The sequence below is a fragment of the Pyxicephalus adspersus genome, chromosome 6, assembly GCF_032062135.1.
Source record: "Pyxicephalus adspersus chromosome 6, UCB_Pads_2.0, whole genome shotgun sequence".
Lineage (NCBI taxonomy): Eukaryota > Metazoa > Chordata > Amphibia > Anura > Pyxicephalidae > Pyxicephalus > Pyxicephalus adspersus.
The window spans coordinates 69,503,569-69,517,306 of record NC_092863.1 but is presented as its reverse complement, the minus strand read 5'-3'; positions in this window follow the sequence as shown (position 1 = coordinate 69,517,306).

Sequence of the window (13,738 nt, the reverse complement as noted above, 5' to 3'; positions counted from 1 at the left end):
GCCAGAAAGGTTTGTGCATAAGAGGTGTGAGGTGTAGGATTAAGGTTATCTAAGTAGAATGTGTTTTACTTAAAAGGTATAGAATGAGGGTTATCTGGCCAGAATGTGCTCTACATAGGAGGTGTAAGGTATAGGATGAAGGATTATTGACCGCAATGGGTTCTACATAAAGAGGTTTAGAACAAAGGTTAACTGACCAGAATAGATTCCATGTAAGAGAAGGACGCTGGGGTTAACTGGCCACAATGGATTCTACAAGGTGAGTGAGTAATCAGAATGTGCTGTACATAAGAGGTATTAGCTGACCAGAACTGGTACAATATAAAAATTGCATAAGATGTGTGAGATATGGGTGGGGGTTAACAAGTTCTGCTAAGTTGTTGCACACCTTGCAGACATACTGTGACTCACAGTTTAGCTATGCTTAGTAATTGTAACCATGTGTGTGCTTGATAGTCATGTATCTCCTCATTCTTTTACTATTAACTCTCGCTGCCTTTAAAGAAGAACTCCACTAAACCTTTTGTAAGGCCCTGGCAAATTCACAGCAAACACAATATGTCACATATATTCATTTTTCTATGATTTAATGTATGAATTAATTGGATTTGCTCTTTTTTGCATTATGAAATTTTACTTTTCCTTACTAGGTTTGGTAGTCCATAAATATAAATCTGTATGCCATAATGTAAGCAGCTACAGCTTCTGACAGCTCTATTTGCAGTGCAGATAAGAAGTGAAAGTCAGTAAAGTTAGATTTATAGCACGTCGGCTGCATTTGGCTTTTGTTAAAGCACCTTTACTGCTCTGTTACTGTTAATGTGTGGTGACATTCGTCTTTCTTTAATTCGGGCATTGACCTGCACTGCCCAACTAAGTTCCATCGGTAAAAAGAAAAAGGGGGGAAACATTGACGTTAGGAAGAGAAGGTATATGTTACCTTGTCCCATATTAAGGTTACAAACCAAGCTTTTGTAGCTGTACAGGGGAAAAAAAACATTGCTAAATTGGACATGAATAATTTACAATTGCTATATTTTTTTATGTTTTATTGTCATAGATCAATAAATCACAGCAGATTTGTTTTATTTTTTTAAACTGAGACACATACTTTTTAAAGTCAAAGTGAAAATGGATCTGAAAAGTGATTAAAATTTAAATATACAAAAACACTTAACTGCATAAGTATACATACTTTATATTGGTATTTAGTTGATACAATTGTAGCAGCAAATTCAGTTTTGAGTTTGTGTGGATTTTTCTGCATCAGAATGCATCCGGCTTTTTTCTCCAGGATTTCCCTGTATTTTGCTGTGGTATAGTCTACCATTTCGAGTCTTTTAGGACCTGCTGCAATAGATACATCCACACAAGCCACCACCATGCTTCATGGTAGCGATGATAGATTTATAACAATGTGGAATATGTTTAGTCTGATAACCCAAAGACTCAATTTTGTTTTTCCACGAACTTTCTTCATACTACTTTCGGGGTCTCTGCTTGCCTTCTAGTGAATTGCATCAAAATATCATGCGAGTTTAAAAAAAAAAAACACCATTTTTCTTTTGCCCCTAACCGATAAATTTGCAACTGGTAAATCATCTGGGCAATAGCTGTAAGCATGGTTTCTCCAAACTCTGCTATTGATGCCTGTAACTCCTTAGAGATCATAGATCTCCTAGTGGCCTCCCTGCTTAGTCTTCTTGCACGATTTCTCACTTTTTGGTGGACCAGCTGTTTTTCCTCAAATTTTCAGATATACCAGACTTTTCCCCTAAAGAGTGGTTTAACTAGGTCAGTGACTTCAAAAATGTTTTTTCCAACCCATGTGTTTTTTTTTTATTTACCATTTGAATCAATAGTTAGTTGTAATCCTTTTTGTCGTCTTAGTGTAGTTTAGTTCCCACTAGTGACTTACCATACGTTGAACCTTCCAGATACATGGATATAGGTACTACAATCACTGGAAGTCTCTTGACTACCCAGTTAAAGGCATGTGAGAAACTTAAGTGCACCCAATAGAAAATAAAATCTACTAGATGCATAAATTTAAATTACTGCTAATTTGTCCCGGGTTTTTTGCCAAGCAAAATTTCCCCAAGAACTAACCATTTGATGCAAAAAAAAAAAAAAGTCTCTAAAAACTCCAGAGAAGTTAAACTGGGAATTTACAATAACTCTTGCAACGGTTGAAGACAAAATTAATGGAGCTACAATCAGAAAGTGATTGTACCAATTCCATTTGCCATGAAAAAGCCTTTGTTTTCCCAGAAGCACATTCAGCCAAGGTTACAATCTTCTATTGAATATACAGAATATATATATATGTGTAATGAAAAGTGTACTATAGACTGACAAATCAAAGATAAAGTTGCTTGGCCACAGCAACAGTAGAAATGTTTGGTGTGAACCAAGGACAGCATTTTGGAAGAAGACCAACTGTGAAGAATAGTGGAGGAAATGTTTGTGTCTGGGGCTACTTAAGGGCCAGGGCAGGTTGCAGTCATCTATGAATCCTGCATCATATTAAAGTGTGTTTGATGAGTATGTAAGGCCATCTATCCAACAGTTCAAATGGAACTTAAATTGTCAATGTGATAATGATTCAAAGAATCTTACCAAATCCACCTGGGAATGGTAAAAATTAAGAACTAAAGGGATATTTGAAACAGGCAGGTAAGGCGACACAAACATCTTGCTGATGAATGATTTGCCCAAGGATCTTCAAAGTGGAATTTCAGAGAGTGGAGGACAACTACTCAACACACCTTGGTAAACTAGTTTCTGCTAAGGCTGACAACTTCTGATGTCCAGGGTGTACTTACTGTACATCATTGCATCTACTGATATTTTGTTGGATTTTATATATTTTTCAAATGTATCACCTTTATCTGTAGGCACTGTTTGAATGGGTATCAAATGTTTGTTTAAATATTTTGAAAAGGCCAGTAGGCACACCTACCTTTCCACTGTAACTCTTTCTCTAAATATCAGACATGATTTAGGTGTGTTCAACAGGATATATGTTTATGCAGTCAGACATTTTGAGCCTGATTTATTAAATCTCTTCAAGACTGGAAAACATAGACCTAGAATGGATCTGGTCCAGGAATTAAATAAATGGCAACTAATAGCAAATGTTTTTTTTAATTCCATTTAGGGGTTGCTGGATCACCCAGGTTCACCCATAACAGTCCATCTTCTCTAGTCTTGGAGAGCTTTAATAAATCAGGCGCAGTGTGTTTCAATTTAAATCACTGCAGAGTTTTAACTTTGACCTAAATGGTATATTTTGTTGATTTTCAAAAAAGCCAAAGTTAGGCCCACAGTGGTTCAATGTTCTATGGCACAAAAACATGAACACTTCCAAGGGCATGGATACATTTTATAGTCTCTGCATTAAGAAAACATTTTTAGCCACTTTCTATAATATACATTATGACCATAGTGATATTTTACAGTTATTTTAAACTAGAAAACCCTTTGCAGCGCGGCACCTCTGCTGGATAGTGAACACTGAAAAGGAGAGAAAAAAGTAGACAGGTTTTCTGAAGGGCACTCTGAATCGATTGCAGATGTTCCCAGAGAGGTGGGGGAAGGAACATACTGGAACCGATCTCAGCTGCTGGATTAGCAAAGGTTGTAACCCTCAGCTTCCCACGACTCTTATTTAAACATTTTTTTGTGTTCAAAATTTAAAGGAGAAATCAAATGAAAAATAGTCACATCATTTTGTGCCACATGTCTTATATTAGTCTATGGCATACACTGTGCCATCAATTGTTTCTTTTTTTCAGGAAATTGCAAATTTGTTTGAATAACATGTAAAAACACATCCACATCTGTATGTACTTTTTTTACTTGTAAGATTTTATATTCAATTAAGTTAGAAGGTTTACAATAATATGCACACATTTTTATGTATAATGTTTTTAATCTCCCTGATTTTTACAGATAGTAATTTCAATTGGGACACATTTTCTCAAGTGAAAATATAATTCATGACATTAACTGAATATTGGCAGTATTGATAGCATGTGCAGCTCAGCTAGGATACCAGGCATGAGCCTGCGCACGAATTACATCATCTCAGCCCAGCCAATTAAGATCAGAATGAGGAAGAGAAGAATGAAGAAGAATGTGGAGCCCATGGAAGAACTGGGACAGCAGAATATAAACTGGGTGTAGTTCCACTTTTACTATAATGTACTAATATACTGAAAACTGCAGAAGATCATTGGGATTGACGGGATCAGAAAAGAAAACTGAAAGAAACACAGTGTCTGTCCTGAAAATTGTATTGTTTTATTTCTGCTGGCTTCAGTAATTTCTGTATTAGTGTCCCGAACAAGCATGGAGCAAGTAAAGTCATATTCAAGTCACAAACTCCTTAATTTGTTGGATAGGATAAGGAAAGATTAGGACAGATTTAAATCACTGTGTACCAGCTGGGATAATTGACCCCATTGTGTCTTGGTGACCACTGTCATTGAGACAGAAAGGGATGGAAAATCCAATATTACACAGGTATCCCCAGAAGCCATGGGGTCAGAAATGAGGGAAAATTATTCAATTGGTTTATTATCTCTCTAAAATAAAAATGTGTGCTATATATAAAATTTAAAGCCCAACTAAACCCAAATGAAAGCAAATTCTTAAAATTCATTAGCATTGTATTAAGGCATCATACAATCTTATTAGAACCTTTCTGTAACATGCAAATAAACAACCCTAAAATGCCAGCAACCTTTACTGTTTTAAGATAAAAACATCCAACATCATACAAATAAAAGCCCTACTATCAACATAGACACCATCAAGTGTTGATCGGATCTCTACAATGTATCGACGCGTTTTGCGAAAAAAATATACTCACTTCTTCAGCATAATGTAGAGTGCCTATGTATGAAATGTACAATAGGTAAATACATATAGTTCAGCATTCAATATCACACAACAGGTTTTTACACATAATTACCTTACAACATGTTAAAAAATCCCAATGGTGAGTTTCCTCGCTCAAATTGGCTCAGCATTACAAGATGTGGAGATTGTCAAAGAGGTAATCATCCACAACTGCAGTCACTTCTTTGGGGATGTGGCATTTTTGTATATTTAAGTGGCCTTCGGAAATCATATATTCGAAAATCTTAACAGGATCATGTTGATTATTGTGAATCAGCTACCATTGCCTATGGAACTGAACTTTGCAAATTCAGAAACCCATTGTATAACTGTGCACTTACATTACAAGGTCGCACAATTCCTTCACACCTTTCTGTGACCACAAGTCCTGCCCCTCCTAATGTAGACACTGAAACCACTGGTAAGCTTCATACACACGGAGGATCATTGTCACCAAAGATGAATAATCATAAAAGATTCTTTCCAGCAACAAAATTCTAGTATGTGTATGCAGCCTTAAACACAGCTTTCGATGGTGAAACTTGTAGCATGGTATATATTGTTCTTCCTTTAGATGTCACCTGTGATTGAACATCACATTCTCTGAATTCACATTAATTTGTTGTAGTGCACATTAGCAAGCACAATTGGTCAATGAAACAAAAATGCTATCCACTCTGTTGCTATTATCCACATTTTTCATTGATAGCATGAGTTTTTTTTAATTTTGGGGTAAGTGGTCCTTATTGTTTTTGAATTGGCATGAGAGCCAGATAAGCAGTTACATAGTAAGTCAGGTTGAAAAAATACATAAGTTCATCAAGTGCAACTCCTAAGGAAATAAATAAATCCCAGATATAAAACCCTATGGACATAGCCTCACCTCATGGGTTTTCTTTTTAAAAGGCACTATCTTTTCTCGTCCTTCGTCAGCCTATTTAAGTCAACGGAAAGCTGCCAAAATAAGTAGTCAGGGGAGCTGGAAATGGAGGTGCTTGATAGTGGATGAAGAGTAAAGTGTCAATGAGCCTGATTTATTAAAGCTCTCCAAGGCTGGGGAGGATACACTTTCAACAGTGAAGCTGGGTGATCCAGCAAACCTGGAATGGATTTCTTCAGGCCCATTCTAGGTTTCACGGTTGAAAGTGTATCCTCCCCAGCCTTGGTGAGCTTTAATAAAACAGGGCCAATGAGAGTGAATCAGAGTGAGAATTATTGATTCATCAGTTTTTTTCTGATATGTGGAAAATCTAAATTGTTGCATTTGGGCAAGTCTGGTTACTTGCAAACTGGGCAAATCTTCAAAATTTCTGAGAACAAAAAATGATGTATTTCTTTGTTCACCTGATTTTCAGTTCTGATTGATCATATATTTGCCCAGAATCTCAAAACTGTCCGAATCAGAATGGAGAAGTGTGGCGTGCCAAATCTTCTACCAAATGTTTACTTATATGGCTTGGCTGACAATGTCATGTAATTTTAACAGACCCTTTAACAGGGCAGCATGTCCAATGAGTATGCAATGGTCACAGCCACGTCTGGATATGTTTACAGTAATCAACTTTGATAGATAACAAATTCAATATGTGTTATAAATATCTAACAAGGAGACAACATATCAGTGTTTGATAGTTTTTAATATATTTATTGGCTTAGAAATGATGTTTGGGGAGGTGTTTCTTGATAAAGCTATAGGAATGTGTTTCCCTAAGATACATTGTAAATTCTATTGGATGGCATAGAGGCATTGACAACTAGATAGTACTCTAAGCCTGCACACTATGCATAAGCAACAATAGATAATAAGGTTCACAAGTCCTGAAATTCCAAAGATAATCCCTTATGGAAAACTGTTGAGTCTTCTACGGAGGATTAAGTGTGGAATTTCTGAACCTGTAAATGGAGCTTCTTCTGTTTCATCTATATGTTTTGGTATGAAGGGACGTGATATAAATTAACAATATCGCCAAAGCAGAAAACTAGCCTGGGCTCTGAATTATTAAAAGCCGAGCTGGTTCTGGTTAAGGACGGGTAATCAGACGCAGATACAAGAAGGTTTTCTCAACACACATTATGCAATACTGACAATTTCAGAAACGGCCACAAATACTCAGATCGGCCTTTGCTTGCCCTGAAGAAGCATGTTTGTAGTAATGTAAAACATCAAAACATTTCTGGTATATCTAGCTAATAGAAAATTCTTCATTAATTTACTTCTTTCAATTACCTTGTCAAAAGGTCAGACTGAGGAAAAAAATAAGTTTTGACCATTGCCATTGGTCTGCATTCAAAGTGGATCATCAACTAACTTAGGTTGGGCCCTATTTCCTTTACCAAATCACCTATTATTATTATTATTATTTTTTTTAAATTATTATAAATAAACATTATTTATATATCGACAACATATTACGCAGTGCTGCACATTAAATAAGGGGTGGAAATGACAGACGAATACAGACAGTGACACAATAGGGGAGGACCCTGCCCCGTGAGCCACGTACTATAAATAGGTGAAAAATAAGAAAGTGACAATTTTACCTACCTTATACTCATCTTCCATCTTCCACAATCTAGGCAAGTCTGATATTGTTAACCATCAGAGTAGAGTCAGCAATTGTTTATGGCTCAAGAATTCCCCAGCATCCTTTGGAGGAACCCTAGGGTTCTATGGAACCCTGCTTGAGAAACACTATGGTTCTAAATGTTCTGATAACTTATGGAACCTCTTGTATGGATTTTATGGGGTTTCTTGCAGTGTGGGCCTGAACTTGTACACCCTGGGCAGCTTCCTCCTAAGGAATCCCATTCACCTGTTTGACTAGGAAGCCATCTGCCATGGCCTCCCTACTTCTGCTCCAACAATACACATTTCCATTTGAGGCTGCAACAAGAAGTGACACGAAGAGTAGGTGTACTATGGATTTTCAGGGTGGTGGCCATCCAGGATGTTGGACAGACTGGAGGATGCTAGGCGAAGGGCATTAGATTTCAAGGCTTCTGCAAATGGCAGCAGACGTCTGCCTCCAAGTTAAAAGCAAGGCAGTAGCTGAGACTGTGCATATAGATCATTCTGACAGGTAAGCACCTGTTATGTTGACTTCTGCTACTCATATATTATGTTATTTGTTGCAGTTGCACCATAAGCTCACCACATGTCAAAGATCTCCATGACTCCTATATTTTAGGGGCCGTATCCCAGGTAGGAACAGCGTGCCCACCCTCCTTCTTTGCCAAAAGAGTGCAAACTAATGCTAAAGAGACAGCCTGGCCTGTCATTCTGGTAGAAGTTTGCAATGAGAAAGAATCTAAAAATTCAGCATAAAATATTGGAGGTCTTCTTTAACATTACAAGGATCCTATCTCTATAAACACTTAAAGTCTTTCTCAACATAATGGTATCATTGTAGCTCTTCTGCCTGATATTCAAAATCTTGAACTGCTCTTCTGAGCTAAGCCTCCAGGGAATCCAACTCTAACTTTGTCTACAGCACATTCTTTCTGGAAACAACCACCAATCTAGAATGAAAACCAAAAATTTGATGAAATGCTACACCACGTAAAATAATAGTAAAGCCTTTCTTCAAATGGTGGAAGAGGATTACATATTAAGTGGAAAAACACCAACAACAACCGACACTCCACAATCACCTGGAAAAAACTCAAGCCACTGGTGGAATCAGATTCATCCTTACTGGGCACCAGTCCCATAGTAGATTCAGCTGTGATGAGATTAGATCATAATATAACATTTAATGTAGATTGTAGATAATTGTGTTGTAGAGGCTTAGAAGTCCATTAGGGCTAGGATTTATAATATCATAATGAATATTTTATTAATGAAAAACCCTCATCACCCACTGGTTGGGGAGTTCTAACTAACTTTTTTTTACTAACTTGCTGTAACAAACACAATGGCATTAGGCATTTGTCACAGTGCCAATAGTCGGACTTAGTGACCTTTGGCACTTATGTTGACATGTGAGGCTTAGAGCTCTATTTATAAGACATGGAAGGTATTTGAATGGAAGAAAAGGGTTCTATTCTCTAAAATGTCAATGCCACCCCCTAGTATTCTATATTAGAGAAAATTATGAAAAAGACAGCAGGGTTTTTTATAGTTGTCAAACATGTATTATAAATTTAAATAACACAATACATATGTACAATATTGATCACAAGGATCACTTATGCAAGTGGTCCATCCCTTCCTTCCATTCTGGCATGTAAGACCTTGTACTATACTAGACAATTGCTTGCTGAATAGGATACCTAGAAGTCCATCCTTTCTATGAAGGTTAATAATAATGGACTTCTACACTAGACACAGTAGAGCTATGGCTACAAAAGATGTGTAAGAGAGTTAAATTGACAAATAGCACAGAAAAGTTGTCTCGTAACTCGACGAGGGAAGGGTGAGACCAATAGATAGGACTAGCACAAAAAATAATCATATAGTAATGTCAGTAGTCATGTCATGAAAGTAACGGTATCTTTTCAAGACAGATATAAAACAGAGTCCATGTGTTTCAATGGCAGTAATTGATTCCCACCAAGGAATGTTTAAGTGAATGACAGATTCCATGTTTTATAAATACAGCCCTTAGACAAGCAAGTAAAATCATATAAAAGGGTAAATATAAATTTCATATATTTAGTTTAATAATTGAATATGATAATTAGTAACACGTCAGTGGGAAAGACTCTAGTACCACACTTGCTCATGAGGTACACCTACTGCTCATTTTTCCAATCCTCTCTTGGCTGAAATCCCCCTGCACCACTGACTGATCATATTGGGTTGGGTTCTTGCATGGTAGGCTATGCGTTGCATTAAGGGAGCCTGGTCGTTGGAATGAGCGGCCCAACTCTATAAAGTCTGTTAAAAAATTCTGTGTTGGATTGAAGCACAGTGCATTGCATTTAGACAAATTCAACAATGTGTGTCCTATAGTAGGGTAACAGTGTGATTAAATGAAAATGTCTAGGGAGGGTGGGGGTGTAGTTTTTATTAACATTTTATCTACTCTTCCTCTCCAGAAAAAAAGATGCCACCTGGGTCCTTTTTTATTACTTAGTTAAAGCTTCAGAAATAAATTAATAAAAAAAACTCACTCCTTTTACTTTCGCAGATCTGTCAATCCCTCCAGAGGTTTCCTGGATTGGGTCCCACGTCGTCCTGAAATCTTCCCTTGTCCCAACATGGAGGAAAGGCTGGGCGCCCCATCGTCTTTCTGCTTCTTCTGCCTACATCACCCAATCTATGTTTGAATGGCAAGAAAGACAGAAGGGGGGGGTTAGCCTTTATTTTAGTTTAGGTCCACTTAAGTGGTTTAGTTTTGTTGGCATAATCAGATATCTGGCTTCCAGTGCATAGGGCAGTGATCCCTCCCCCACCCTTACTAGCCTTTCTCTTTATTTTATTTTCTATTCAGTTTTTCTTTTTCTCCTCATATCTAAGGGAAATAGCTGTCAGTAATCACTGCCTGTTTGTTTTGCTTTTACATATAACACATTGGTTTTGGACCTGTACCCCATTTTACATGATTTTTTTCTTTGTGCAAGAAAGTTAATTCTCGTAAATCTCCATTAAATCCATGTTTTTGGTTCTTATTTTAACCATTGATGAAAATTATTTCCACAAAAAAAAAATTGAAAAAAACTTGGTGCAATTGGTATGGCCTTCACTTGTGTCTATATGTTTTATTATGGTTTGTTATCTGAAACCTGAAACTTTCCTCTATATAATTAAAGAATGTTAAAAAAAAGTTTGGGTACCCTTTTACTGTCAGGTCATTGTAATCAGAGAGAGGTTCAGAGTATTATATATGTTGGAGGGCCTAAAATAATTTTTGTAATCAGTTGGTACATGGTAGGAGTACTCAGACAGACTGAAGCGGTATAAAAAGGAGAACACCGAGGAAGGAAGTGAGTAATTGGAGTAGTTGTATTCCACGGAGTAAAACAGGTGAAGTCTATTGCTTGAAGTCATTCTTGCATGGCAATGTGTCAGTCACAATTAACCTATTAGCATTCCACACATGGAAACAGAATTACTTTTTGTTTTGACAGAAGTTAAAGAATGACCTATTCTGCTTAGAAAGCAAATTACTCCTTGTGACTAAACCATGTCCTATCTGTCTTCATGAAACTGGGTCATTTTATAACAGTATATGGGATATATAGAATCTTATCTGTACATCTACAGCAATAATCCAAAATACAAACTTCAAGCTTGAGTTGACTTGTCTTTAGGTAAAGAACATATTAAACCTTTTTTACTGTTTGCTGGAGGGAGATTTACTCTCAGAAATAAAGGGGGAATTTTTCAATATGTACACTTGTTAGGAGGTCGTTTTGTTTTACTTGGGACTGTTTTTCATTCACTTCTTCTTATATCTACAGAACAGGAAGTTAAGAAAATCCTCCAATTAGATGGCCAAAAAACTGTAAGGAATTCTTACTATTATTAAAAACAAAATAAAAAAAAGTTATGGTTTAAGAGTTACCATATATATATATATCCTAGCTCCCATATTTTGGAGGTAGAAATGAGGGACACTTTTTAGCATAAACTTTGTAGGCAAATGTCACACCCCTGCAATGCCCCATTTAGCGAACCATAACAAAGGAATACACAAAAAATGATTGGGTAAATCTCCCATCATCTTTTTTTCACAACTTCCTTTATATCATCTTTTCATCAAATGGAAAAATTTTTAGGCTGGATGAAGGATGTCGTGCAAAATAACAGTAAGGTTTTTGGATATACAACAACTGGACTGTTGCTAAATTTTGAGCACTTTGGGCTTATTCACATTGATGGTTAGCAGACAGGGGACTTGTATTGCCTGCCAGCCATTCACCTACCTCCACCCTATGTCACCTATCATTGAAATGAATAAAAAGTGCTGACAGGTGTTCCCAGCAGACATGGCAGCTGTTTGTGGTAGATCCCATATTCCCAGATATTACTTGCAACGATTAAACCCACTGTCTGAACAAACACTTCTCTGTCTCTGATCAAAATGCAATGCAGTTGTAGACAACTATTTTTACATGTTGTTGTGAATTGGTTTCAGCACTGCTTCACCACTGTCCATGTAGACAGTCCTTTGCTGTAGTTTTTTGCAGCCTTGCAAGTCCTGTTTAGTCCCGATTAGGTAAGTATACTTCACAATGGCTACTACTTACAAAATGTCCAAGAGCAAAAAGTGGGTTCTTGCAATAAAAAAGAAAGGATAAAGAAGAATTGGACGAAGCATTGTACCATTTATATTATCCAAATAAATGTTGCCACATGATAAAGAATTTGCAAAGCAAAATGGAAAATGCTAAATAAACAGCAAATGATAAATAAACTATTTTTCTTTTATACACAGCTGTCTTTCATTTCTATAAACCTCAGACTAAACTATATAGTAAGAGATGACTTCATTTTGCATTTATATGTGGTTATTAAATTTCATCTTGAGCTATTGATCTCTGTAAACAAACTCTATATAATACTGCTAAAAAAGAATAAAAAAAACAGGTGCTCCACCTGCTGGCTAGCTAGAACACAGCATCATTTCATGTTTAGCAGCCCAAAACCTAAAAAAAAAAAATTGCAATTTGATTGTTTCTTTTTATTTCTACTAATGATAAATATTCATTGTGTATATATGTGTAATAATAATTGTGTTCCTGAAGCTGCTAATAATCTATAGCACACTCCACAATAACACAAACATATTAGAGCTTATCCATAGATAGAAGTCTCAGTATGTTATTGGACCAGCGAATACCTAAAAAAAAAACCTAAATGGGATAAAAATACAGACACAATGCCATGGTTGGATGGTTTGAATATTGTAGATTAATAATGTCAGGCACCAAAGAACACTTTTATTTATGAATTCCTATGGCATTAAATCCTTGGTGAGTCATTCCTGATCACAATGAAGTGTTAAACTATGTGCACATGTAGTTCCCCAGGTTATATATCTAACAAGACTACAGGAGAAAAGCAACAGGATTCTAGCAGCAATCCACCCATTTCAAGACAGTCCGATGTTATCCAGGAATCAATAGTGATATACAGAGCAGTAATGTAAATGTATATGGGTGCTGGTGGGTATTCCTGAATACATGAAATAAACTAAAAGCTTCCACCTGACTGTGTGACCGGTAGAAAGACATCTGTTCCTAGAGCTTATTTTCGAATTTTTCAAGTAAATGTTTCTATATTTATTATTATTAGGATGATGATTAATATTAATAAACTGCATTTATATAGTGTCAAGTTATTATGCAGCTCCGTACATTAGGGGCTGCAAATGACAGACAGTTACAAACAATTAGGGATGAGGGACCAAAATGTTAATTTTCGATCTTGCAGTGAATCGGGCCTTTCTTGCTTACAGAACATGTAAGCGAGAACGGCCTTGTGATTTGCCATGAGGTTGTGTTCTCGCCGAACTCAGATGAACTCTCAATGGAGAAACTCCATTAAGAGTTCATCTGGAGTTCATCTCCATGGAGAGTTCATCTGGAGTTCGCCTGCAGTCACAGCTGATTGGAAGCACTCGCGTGCCTCCAATCAGCTGTGACTGCAGGTTCCCACGCTCCCTGGGCTGTACTTATCATTCCTGATCACAATGAAGTGTTAAACTATGTGCACATGTAGTTCCCCAGGTTATATATCTAACAAGACTACAGGAGAAAAGCAACAGGATTCTAGCAGCAACCCACCCACTCCAAAACAGTCCGACTGTGGACTTCAATGGATTTGGAAAATCGGTTCACCGAAATTTCGTGGACCCATCAGAAGAAGGGGAAATTTTTGCGAGGA